Here is a 6,354-nt window from a genome sequence, read left to right on the forward strand (position 1 = left end):
AGTGCTGAGTGCTGTGTATGTCCGGGTGCTGGGCATGTCTGGGTGCGGGGTACTGCGCACTGGGGGTGCTGGGTGTGAGACGTGTGGGGGTGCTGGATGGTGGGTGTTTGGTGTGCTGAGTACAGAGCACTGGGGATGGTGGCTGCTGAGCGCTGTGGGTACTATGGGTAAGCGGGTGCAGGGTATCTCTTGCTGCTGGGTGCTGGGGCTACTGGGTGCTGGGGATATTGTGTGCTGGGCACAGGCGTGCTTGGTGCTGGGCATGTCCAGGTGCTTGGCATGACCGGGTGCTGGGCGCTGGGGATGCTGGTTGCTGCGGTGCTGGCTGCTGGGCACTGGGGGTGCTGGGTGCTGAGCGCTGCGGGTGCTGGGCATTCCGGGTGCTATGTGCTGATCACTGGCGATGTTGGGGGCTGGTTTGCTGGGATCTGGGCAGCGGTGTGTTGAGTGCTGGGCATGTTTGGGTGCTGGGCATTTCTGGGTGCTGCATACTGGGCGCTGGCGGTGGGGGTGCTGTGTGCTGGGCATGTCCGGGAGGTGGGTGTTGGGCAGTGGGAGTGTTGGGTGCTAGGTACTGGGGTGCTGGGCCCGGTATTGCTAGGTACTCTGCATAACTGAGTGCAGGGTATGTCTTGGTGCTGGATGCCTGGTGCTGGAGGTACTGGGTGCTGGGTTGTGGGCATATGCGGTGCTTCATGCTGGGCATATGCGGTGCTGGGTGGCTGTGCTGGGGTTGCTGGGTGCTGTGCTCTGGGGATGCTGGATTCCTGGCATGTGTGTGGGCTGTGTGCTGGGCCCTGGTTGTGCCGGGTATGTGTGGGTGCTGGGTGTTGGGCAGTGTGGGTGCTGTGTGGTGGGCCCTGGACACGACCGGGTGCAGGGTGCTGAGCACCGGGGTGTTGGGTGCTTGGCAGGACTGGGTGCTGAGTGCTAGGCACTGGGGTTGATGGCTGCTGGGAGCTAGAGGTGCTGGCTGTGGGCATTTCCAGTTGCTGGTCATGACCGGGTGCTGGGTCTTGTGGGTGCTGGGTGTGCCCGGTGCTGGGCATGTCCGGATGCTGTGTGCTCGGCACTTGTTGTTCTGGGTGGTGGGCAGTGAGGGTGCTGGGCGCTGGGGATGCTGGGCAATGCGGTGCTGGGCAGTGGGGCTGCTGGGTGCTGGGCATGTCCAGGGGCTGTGTGTTGGCGGTGGGTGTGCTAGGTTGTGCGCATGTCTGGGAATGAGTGCTGGGCCCTGGGGGTGCTGGGTGGAGGGTACGATGGGTGCATGTCGTGGTTTAACCCCAGCCTGCAAAAAAACCCCACGCAGCCGCTGGCTCTCCCCCCCCCCCACCCCGTGGGATGGGGGAGAGAATCGGGAGGGCACAAGTAGGAAAACTCCCGGGTTGAGATAAAAACAGTTTAATGGTTGAAATAAAATGAAGTAGAACAGTAATAATAACAATGAGAACAACAACAACAACAGACGATACAAAGCAGGCAATGCACAATGCAACTGCTCACCGCTGCCGACCGCGTGTCATGGACTGGGGCGGGGGGAGGGGGGGGAGAGTCGTTTCCCTCCCCCGCCCCCTCCCATGTTTTATACTGAGCAGGATGTCACATGCTATAGAATACCCCATTGGCCAGCTAGGTCAACTACCCCGGCTGTACTCCCCCCCCCCCCCGCCACCCCCCACCCCCCCCCGAGCTTCCTGTGGGAGGCCGAAAAGAGAGAACAAAAGTCTCCCGGTGCAAGCACCGCCCAGCAACAGCCAAAGCATTAAGGGGCCATCAACGCTCCTCTCACACCAAACCCAAAAGCCAGCACACCCCCCAAGCTACTGGGAAGAAAGTTAACTCTGTCCCAGCCGGAAGCAGGACAGTGCTGAGTGCTGTGTATGTCCGGGTGCTGGGCATGTCTGGGTGCGGGGTACTGCGCACTGGGGGTGCTGGGTGTGAGACGTGTGGGGGTGCTGGATGGTGGGTGTTTGGTGTGCTGAGTACAGAGCACTGGGGGTCATGGGTGTGAGACGTGTGGGGGTGATGGATGGTGGGTGTTGGGTATGCTGGTTGCTGGGCACTGGGGATGCTGGGTGTGAGACGTGTGGGCGTGCTGGATGGTAGGTGTTTGGTGTGCTGAGTACAGAGCACTGGGGGTGGTGGATGCTGAGCGCTGCGGGTGCTGGGTGCTGGGCATGTCCGGGTGCTATGTGCTGATCACTGGAGATGTTGGGGGCTGGTTTGCTGGGATCTGGGCAGTGGTGTGTTGAGTGCTGGGCATGTTTGGGTGCTGGCCATGTCTGGGTGCTGGGTACTGGGCGCTGGCTGTGTGGGGCAGTGGGGGTGCTGTGTGCTGGGCACGTCCGGGAGGTGGGTGTTGGGCAGTGGGAGTGTTGGGTGCTAGGTACTGGGGTGCTGGGCCCGGTATTGCTAGGTACTCTGCATAACTGAGTGCAGGGTATGTCTTGGTGCTGGATGCTGGGTACTGGAGGTACCGGGTGCTGGGTGTTGGGCATATGCGGTGCTAGGTGCTGGGCATATGCGGTGCTGGGTGGCTGTGCTGGGGTTGCTGGGTGCTGTGCTGTGAGGGTGCTGGATTCCTGACATGTGCGTATGCTGTGTGCTGGGCCCTGGTTGTGCCGGGTATGTGTGGGTGCTGGGTGTTGGGCAGTGTGGGTGCTGTGTGGCGGGGCCTGGGCATGTCTGGGCGCTGGGCGGTCGGGATGCTGGGCGGTGGGCAGCAGAGAAGCTGCCTGCTGGGCATGTCTGAGTGCTGGGCATGTGTGGGTGCTGGGTACTGGGCAGTGGGGGTGGTGGGCGGTGCTGGTGCTGTGTGCTGGGCATGTCTGGGTGCTGGGCATGTGTGGGTGCTGGGTACTGGGCAGTGGGGGTGGTGGCGGTGGTGGTGCTGTGTGCTGGGCATGTTGGGCTGCTGGGTTTTGGGCGGTGGGCGTGCTGGGTGTGTGCGTGTGTTGGTTTCTGGGCGCTGGGGGTGCTGGGTGTTGTGCACTGGGGTTGCTGGGTGCTGGGCATGTCCGGGTGGCGGGCACGGCTGGGTGCTGGGCCCTGAGGTTGCTGCGTGCTGGGCACTGGGCTTGCTGGTGCTGCTGGTGCGGGTGCTGGGGGCTAGGTGTTGTCCGAAAAGCGGATTCGTGCCCGGCGTGGAAGGAACCAATTCCACACGCTCAGGAGAGAGATTGTTTTATTCAGGCCTGGGTGCTCGGTGGACTCGCCACAAATGAAGCACACCAGGTCTAATCACCTTTCTGTTTGTATCCATGCTTCTCATACATATTTTCAGTTTCTCTTTTACATATTCCTTAAATTTCCGAGAACCGATTATAATATTACATCATCCTAGACACATGCGCACTAAAACCTTTAGGGTCTCCTTGAGGGTCTCGGGTGGTCTGTGGTGGTCGGCGGGGTCGTGAACTCTTTGTGAACCTGTTCCTTTCTTTCCTTATAAGGTCGAGGTTTGTCTCCGAGCCACGTCTGGACTACCTTTGTTTACGGTTCTCGTTTCCAAGGTTACTCTTCACTAGAGTCTAACACTGCTTCCAGGAGACACGATTTAGACTACAATTCTACACACTTGCAAACACCACACCTGCTAGTTCCCTAACTTCTAAGCCACAAGTCTTCATTGTGTAGAATTACAGAAGCGAGCCGAGGTACTGGGGCTACTGGTTGCTGGGCCCTGGGAGTGCTGGATACCATGCATAACTGGGTGCAGGGTATGTCTTGCTGGTGGATGCTGGGCACTGGGGCTGCTGGGCATGTCTCGATGCTGTGTGTTGGCGGTGGGTGTGCTGGGTTGTGCGCATGTCCGGGAATTCATGCTGGGCCCTGGGAGTGCTGGGTGTGGGGAGCTAGGGGTGCTGGCTGTGGGCATTTCCAGGTACTGGTCATGACCAGTGCTGGTTGTTGGGTCTTGTGGGTGCTGGGCGTGTGCAGGTGCTGGGCACGTCCGGATGCTGTGTGCTCGGCACTTGGGATTCTGGGTGGTGGGCAGTGAGGGTGCACACCAAACACCCACCATCCAGCACGCCCACAAGTCTCACACCCAGCACCCGCAGTGGCAGGAACCAGCATACCCAACACCCAGCTTCCAGCACACCCACTGCCCAGGACCTGCATACGCTGCATTGAACCCAGCACCCCCAGCACCCGGTAACCGATAGCCCCAGCGCCCAGCACGCCAGGGTCCAGCAACCAACACACGCACACGCCCAGCACCCAGCACCCCCACCGCCCAAAACCCAGCACCCCGACGTGCCCAGCACACAGCAGCCCCAGGTACCACCACCCCCAGCGCCAAGCACCCAGCACCACCATTGCTCAGCACCTGGACATGCCCAGCACCTAGCACCACCCTCCCCCAGTGCCCAACACCCAGCACCCACACATACCCAGCACAACCAGGGCCCAGCACACAGTACACGCACATGCCAGGAATCCAGCACCCTCACAGCACAGCACCCAGCAACCCCAGCACAGCCACCCAGCACCGCATATGCCCAACACCCAGCACTGCATATGCCCAGCACCCGGGACCTCCAGCACCAAGCATCCAGCACCAAGACATACCCTGCACTCAGTTATGTATAGTAGCCAGCAATGCCAAGGCCCAGCACCCCCAGTACCTAGCACCCAGCACTCCCACTGCCCAGCACCCAGCACCCCGACATGCCCAGCACACAGCACCCGCACCGCCCCGCACTGCCAGTTCCCAGTACCCAGCACCCAGACATGCCCAGCACCCAGACAAACATGCCCAGCGCCCAACACACCAGAACACAGCAAACCAGCCCCCAAGAACCCCAGTGATCAGCACATAGCACCTGGACATGCCCAGCACCTGCAGCACTCAGCACCCCAAACACCCACCATACAACACCCCCACAGGTCTCACACACTTCCGCCCAGTGCCCGGAAACCAGCATACCCAACACTCAGCATCCAGCACCCCCACCCCCCAGCACCCAGTGCCCAGCACGCTGCACTTAGACATGGCCAGCACCCGGACATGCTTAGCACCCAGCAACACAGGGGCACAGAACCCAGCAGCCCCAGCGCCCAGAAACCAACCACCCCAGCGTCCAGCACCCAGTACACCCAGGGCCCGGCAACCAACACCCGCACATGCCCAGCACCCCCACCACCCAGCACAGGGACATGCCCAGCACCCAGCACACCCAAAGACCATCACCCCCAGCGCCAAGCACCCAGCACCGCCATTGCCTAGCACCCGGACATGCCCAGCACCCAGCACCACCACCGCCCACCACTGCCAGCGCACAGTACCCAGCACCCGGACATGCCCAGCACTCAGACATGCCTAGCAGGCAGCTTCCCTGCTCCCCATCGCCCAGAACCTCCAGTGCCCATCACCCAGCACCCAGACATGCCCAGCGCCCACCACACAGCACCCACACTGCCCAACACCCACACATACCCAGCACAACCAGGGAAGAGCACACAGCACACGCACGTGCCAAGAAACAAGCACCCCCAGAGCACAGAACCCAGCAACTCCAGAGCACAGGCCCAGCACCGGATATGCCCAGCACCCAGTACCTCCAGCACCAAGAGATACCCTGCACTCAGTTATGCATAGTACCCAGCAACACCAGGGCCCCGCAACCGCACCAGCCAGCACCCAGCAACCCGAGTGCCCAGCCCCCATCAACCTCAGGGCCCAGCCCCCAGCACCCGCACATTCCCAGCACCCAGCAACCCCACTGCCCAACCCACCCCCCGGACATGCCCAGCACACAGCACCCCCAGGGACCACCACCCCCAGCGCCCAGTACCCAGCACCTGGACATGCCCAGCACCCAAACATGCCCAGCACGCTACACACCAGAACACAGCAAACCAGCCCCCAACATCCCCAGTGATCAGCACGTAGCACCCGGACATGCCCAGCACCCAGCACGCCCAGCGCCCTGCACCCAGTACACCAAACACCCACCACCATACAGGTCTCGCAGCCAGCACCTCCCCAGTGCCCAGAAACCAGCATACCCAACACCCCCACAGCCCAAAAACCCGTTTACCCAGCATCCGGACATGCCCAGCACTCGGACATACACAGCACCCCCAGGGCCCAGCACTAACTCCTGGACAGGCGCACAACCCAGCACCCCAACCGCCAACAAACAGCACCTGGACATGCCCACCACTCAGCAGCCCCAGTGCCCAGCACCCAGCACCGCAACAGCCAGCATCCCCAGCGTCCAGCACCCTCACCGCCGACCACCCAGAACCCCAAGTGCCGAGCACACAGCATCCGCACATGCCCAGCACCTGGAGACGCCCAGCACCTGGTCATGTCCAGCAACTGAAATGCCCAAAGCCAGCACCCCT

The sequence above is a fragment of the Calonectris borealis genome, unplaced genomic scaffold, assembly GCF_964195595.1.
Source record: "Calonectris borealis unplaced genomic scaffold, bCalBor7.hap1.2 HAP1_SCAFFOLD_106, whole genome shotgun sequence".
NCBI lineage: Eukaryota > Metazoa > Chordata > Aves > Procellariiformes > Procellariidae > Calonectris > Calonectris borealis.